The following is a 6,288-nucleotide window of genomic DNA, read 5'->3' on the forward strand; positions in this document are numbered from 1 at the left end:
ATACAGGAGCTGGATTCGGGAACTCAGGATCCAGATCAAAAGCAGGAGGTCAGATGGGGTCCTCCCTGCACACCGGCCATTGCAGAAAAGAGCAAAACTCTCGTGATCACTCAATTTATACTAAATGTGACGTATATGGGATGGAATACTCTCGTTGGTCACCTGTCCTGTCTATTACCCCCCGGAGGTGCAACCTTTTACTTCCTCGTGACCCCTCTCACTTCCCAGCACCCCCAGCGTGGCACACAAGAGCCAGCAGTGGCCTTGGGCACTGTAGGAATAAGTATCAGCAAGAGCCTGTCTGCATCCCAGTCCCAGGCAGTAACTGTAAACATCAGGTGTTATCACTGCCAGTAGCACACACTGTCTGCAAAAACATGCTGCTGACTTCAGAAAGTGCAGCCTTTTAGAAGAGACTAAACTGGAAAGCAAAAATCACTAAACAGGACTGGTTTTCCTTTAGCTCAGACCAGGACAATTGTGTAGAACACCACTGTGAAAGTTCCTGTAGAGTTAACTTTGCTGTTGGAGGTGTTGAGCTCCACGTTCTGCCCAAAGCTGTGGTGGCCAGTCCCACTCTCTTATTTATTGATAAATGGCCTGGAGAACTGGCCAAATCTCCACTATAGACAAGGTACCCAATGTGATTTTTCTAGTAAAATTTAGGATTGTTTTGCTGTAGGGTGTTGAAGGGACTGGTTTTGCTTTTGAAACTCCAGAAAGCCAGAGGTAAATTAAAAGGAGTATGAACGAAAACTTATTTGAGGCTATTGATTTCCTCTTTTCTCAAACAGGGTAAATATATACCCCAAATCCTATGCAGTACTTCACTAACCCCTTTTTAAGAAAAGAAGGAATTGACAAGTGGTGCACAGCACAACGTATGCTACATGTGCAGAGTAACAGAGGAATAAAACAATGATGCCTCCACCACAATCTGCAGGGCATGAATGTTGAATTTAGGACAGAGTCTCATCTACCACCAGCAGAAGATATTTACCCAGACTGCCTGCCAGTTCAGTTGGCTAGATTTATATGTTGGTACGATCCAGTATTGTACAATAAATCACTCCCCTAGCATCTGTTAATGACCCTAAATAGATGAGTTAATTAGAAGCTTCTGGAACCTGGGATGTTTATGAATCATTGAAGTCAATATGAATATGATACAACTTGAAGAATAAATACATTCTGGTGGTGAAAGGAAAATAGGATGTCCAGAGAAGTCCTTCTCGTTTGTTTTTAGTGACACTGATACAGTGTGAATGAGTTCTCCATCAGCTTTAGAGTTTTCCTGGAGTTTCTTGAACACGATCTGTCAGATTCAAGATGAAGAACATCGTAACAATGCCATTATTTATACTCATTGCATCTTTCATATAGAAGGCTCACAGGCAGCTACTGTATATTTCATACCTCTGTGTGGGTGTAATATCTCACACAGGGAGCAGCCAGAGATATGGGGAATGAACAAATAAGAGCCTCAGCAGGTGTTATCATTTACAATTTCAGGGAGAAAGATTGCGGTGTACCGAAAGAGAATGACAGAAAGCAAAAGTTTTCATACCCAGACAGTCGGGAGAGAGAGAGAGAGAGACTACACCTTGTGATGTAGGAATGGCCTAACTAATTCCAGAGAGGGGCTTGTGATGTATTTCTGGTAATTATTATGTCTGTACACTCTGAGCCCCAAATTTGTCTTGGAAAGCTCAGCTGTCTGCCCACGGAGGCAGTCGTTTTGCAAAAGTTGCTACGGCTTGTTGCAGAAGAGGCAGGCTGGGCTCTCTCAGGGGAAGTTTATGTTCCGATTTCTTCTCCTGTGGTTGAGAGGGAGAGTGTGCAGCTGTGCTCTGTGTATGGATACAGGGAAACAACTAAGCTGTTAACAAGGGTCCAATTAAAAACAACCTGGAGACAAGAGCTGGGAGGAGGAAAAGAGACAGTAGATTATTCACTGGGATTTACAAAAAAAACAAAGAAGAGAGAAAAATACATATGAAGGTTTATGGGTGTTAACTGGAGGAGAGAATTGGCCAGCAGCGAAAGGTGAACCAGAAATGGCTTAGCAGTCAAAGGAGAGTAGGGAACAGAATAATAAACCATCAACAAAATAGAAAAAATCTAATTCCCTTAAGAAAACATCGTTGCCCTTTCTGACTCAGTTTCTCCCTTTTCAGAACAGGGAGCTGCATGACCAACCCGCTTGCAAATTCAGCACTGATAGCCCAAGAGTTCCCACAGAATGTAGGTCTCATGACACCAAACACTCCCTGTCTTCATGGTTTTTTGATATTGCAGACTTTGCAGCACTGACAGGTTTTCAGCCAAATTCTCCTTCTGTAGAGCTTGCCTGACACTGCACGTGGCTCACTGCCCGGCACGCAGATATTACATCCAGAAGCAACCTTACTCATACTATTATTGATAGGGTGAATCCATGTAGTTAATTGCTCCTGAGGGCAATCGTGGCAATAGTCTGGGATAGACTGAGGATCTTCTGGCTGTGGAAGCCAGAAGCATGTTACTTTTTTTTTTTTTAAGTCTAATCTTCTTCCAGGAACTCACTAGGGAAATTCAAAAGTTTCTTCTTGCAGTCCTGACTTCTAGTTGATCCAGAATGATCTTTTTGCCATATTTTTTTCCTCTGGGACCAAAGATGCTACTGGTTTGACTCTTCGGGGTGGTTCCTCTTTCAGGCTGTCTTGGACAAACACTGTGGAAATTTTTCACTTTGTGAATTGGCACCCATTTCGACAGGCAGCTTTTCAGAAAAAATAAAGAGAGCAGTTTTCTAGAATTCCTGGCTTCTTCTTTCCACCCCTGACCTATCTTTCAGCTCCCAAGAATACAAGCAGAAGTGTTCCAGGATGGTCCAAAAATCTGTCTAACCCAGTGTCACGCCTCCGATAGCGGCCAAAAGCTGATCCTGAGGAATAGGATGAAAACAGACAAAACATTTTTTTGATACTTCCCCAGATGACTTTCCAACTTTATGAGAATTTGTAAGGGAGTTCCTGACCCAGGGAAAATATTTTGGTTCTAATAGCACACAATGAATTTCTGTTTCACTGTTTTGTCCAGGGTCTACTCAAGATTGTGTGAACTTTAAGCCTCCAATTTTCTGTTGTAAGGAGTTGCACAACTTGAACACATCCTATGAAAAATACATTTGTGTGCCTGTTTTGAATGTGCTGCCTAACAGCTAGCATTCATTCCTTAGTCACCTTTCACATTTGTGACTGCATAGACCTCTGTGAAATTTCCCCTCATTCATCTCTTTTCCACCTTGAAGTGTCTTCTCTATCGCAAACAGCAGCACCTAACAGGAAAGCAGATTTCAGCTTATTCAGGTCCACTTGATTAGACCAGTGTCTCTGCTTTCTGCTGAATGTTCTTCAAGGAAGAGTGTGGACAAGAAGAGTCTTGTGAGAAAAGGTGCAGGACAGGACCTCTGCATTCAGCTCTTAGTTTGCCGCCAATTCCCTAGGTGGCTGAGCTGCATGCCATTGCCCTTGGATGTGTCTTGTCTTCTCGCCTGGAGAATGATGGTATAAATATTTCCCTGAGCTCCCAAGCTCTTTGGAGGATGAAACCACTAGCATTCACACATCAGCTGACTGCTGTGCTGACACTGTTGTAAGAGCCCAGTCTTCACCCAATAAACAATAAATCCTAAATAAAACTTAGCTGTATACTAGACTTATGGTTGTATTCCTATACCCTATAATTAAGATGCAAATGATAATTTAAATAGAATAGAATCACACAGCAGGCCAGGTTGGAAAAGGCCTCGAAAGATCATCTGGTCCAACATTTCATGGGAAAGCGAGCCTATATGAGGTGGTCTAGTGCCCTATTCAATCACATCCTGAAAAAGTACAGTGATGGGGACTCCACCACATCCCTGGGGAGTTTTTTCCGCTGAATGATTGTTCTAACTGTAAAATATTTCCTTCCTATGTCAATATGAAACCTTTGCCACTGCAACTTGTCCCTGTTGCCCCTTGTCCTCTCCATGTGGTTCCTTTTAAAGAAAGTTTCTGTAATCACTCTTAAATACTGAATTCACTGATGAGGTCTCCCTGAGCCTTCTCTTCTCCAGGGAGAAATGCCCTAACTCCTTCAGTCTTCCCATTCAACTTGAGCTTGAATACTTCCAGAAAGGGGGCATTCACAACTTCTCTGGGCAACCTGTTCCAGTGCCTCACCACCCTCACATCTAGTCTAAATCTACCCTCTTTCAATTTAAAGCCATTGCCCCTTGTGCTATCATCATCAGCATGGTTACAGAACTGCAGTATTTCCTCTGCATTGTGTAGAAAACAAGTCAGATCTGTTGTTACCCTGAGCAGGAACAGTACTGTGTCAAACTTGGAACAGAGAGAAATTTGTACAAAAAAATCCAAGATCTGTACTATCAGAACCCAAGCAGGCCTGCCAAGCTTCTGAGCTGAAGACAGTGAAATTAAAATGGGGATATGGCATTCGTACAAACCGCTGCTCTGTCTAAGTCAGTGGACTTTTTATTTTCCATCTATCTGGTTTTTGTGATGTCTGGGGGACTTGCTTTTAAGACTCTATTTCGTAATGCTAGCGAGAATTAAAACATTGTTATTACATATGTTTAACCATATCAAAGTGGCAGACAATTAGCTTCAATTATGTAGAATATCTGAGGGATGTTTAATTTATTAGATTTTTAATTGGTCTCTATGTGTAACGGACTAGGAAAAGGTAAGAAATAAGACTATATAATTAGTCTGAAAAAAAATCTTGTTTTCTCCCCTCATTCCTTCAACTGCTGGGATTTTTTTTAATTTGTTGTTGTTACTTATAACTTATTTAATTATCTGCTTTGGAATAATTTTTGGTGGATACTTGCCAGCTTACTAATATTCACTGCCCACTACCTAATCGTGTCACAAAGACACCATCTGTTCACTCGTGCCTTCCAAAAGTCTCTGAAGTAGCTCACTGACTCAAGCTGCAGGTGGTAGGATTGCTCAAAATACATCGTCACTAAACTTCTAAATAACACTTTTCTTTCATGTATCATTTTCTTTTTTAAACTACATTTGATTAAGGCTTTCTCAGCTCCCCTCCAGTTATACACGAGCTTACCTCTACCACAAACAAATCTGGTACTATTATGCTGAAGAATACTAATGCACTGCTTTCACATGCTATTTATTTTATTTTTTTCTGAAAGATTTCTCAGCATTTTTCCATGACTGGGCCAAAACTGTGTGTTCCCAGTCCTTGGATACATTTCTCCTGATATCTTACCCACCTGCATTTGTTTAATATATTTGAGAGTGATGTTAACACCACTTATCTTTGGCTGCATCTCTGCATCAAAGCCAGATCTCAACGCTCTTATGCAACTAACTCACACCAGAGTACTTAGGCACATTAACTGTTGGTTCATCCTTCTACCATGTTGTAGGTGGAAGAGCAGATCTGAAAGCTTGGAACACTGGCTCAGCCTCCTGCTTGTGCAGGAGGGTGCTTGTGGCTTGGCTATTTTGTGGCTGCTGCACCCTCCAGTTACTAAACAATTAACCCTTGTTAAAACATTTTCAAATAAGAAATCTCAGTAGGTTACAAGAATAATGGTATAATCGTTTTAAAAGGGAAAATAAAGCAATATTTTTGTTGGGATAGTGGATATCTCTACAGGCTTTTACTTAAACTTCGTGAAACAGCCAATGTTATTTCTGTGATTGAAGATTAATTTCTCTGCCATTATCAAATGCAACCCTTGAGGAATTAATTGCATTTGTATCTCGTATTGAAGGCCTATTTATATAATCAAGCAATCTGGAACAGATAAGCCCCTTCTTGGGAAACCTCTGCTGCTCTGCAGTATTTGACTTTGCCTCAGACAGGTTATGGCCCGCTGGGAACTGAGGAGCTCACTAAAGCGCCATTTGTAATGCAATGTGACAAATCCCGGAGCCAGGGCGATAATCTCTGCAAACTCTGTACAAACAGTCCCTCTGTCTCGGCAAAAGTGATTAATGGTCTCTGCAGAATCAGCATACGGCCCTCTGTATTAATTACTTCAGAGGGCCGCTAAATGGAAACCCCCAAAGCCTGCAGAGGCTCCGGGGAAGGCGGGGCTTGCGAGGCCAGGCTGGATGTGGGGCTGGGCAGTGCAGGGGCTACGAGGCAGCCTGAGCTCCCCCTGGGAGCCTGGGGAAGGCTGCAGAGGGGACCTGGGGTCTCCAAGGTGCAGCTTTGCAGGGACCCCTTAACTTTTCCCATGCTCGGGTCGAGTGAGATCAC

The sequence above is a fragment of the Apaloderma vittatum genome, unplaced genomic scaffold, assembly GCF_000703405.1.
Source record: "Apaloderma vittatum isolate BGI_N311 unplaced genomic scaffold, ASM70340v1 scaffold9871, whole genome shotgun sequence".
Classification (NCBI taxonomy): domain Eukaryota; kingdom Metazoa; phylum Chordata; class Aves; order Trogoniformes; family Trogonidae; genus Apaloderma; species Apaloderma vittatum.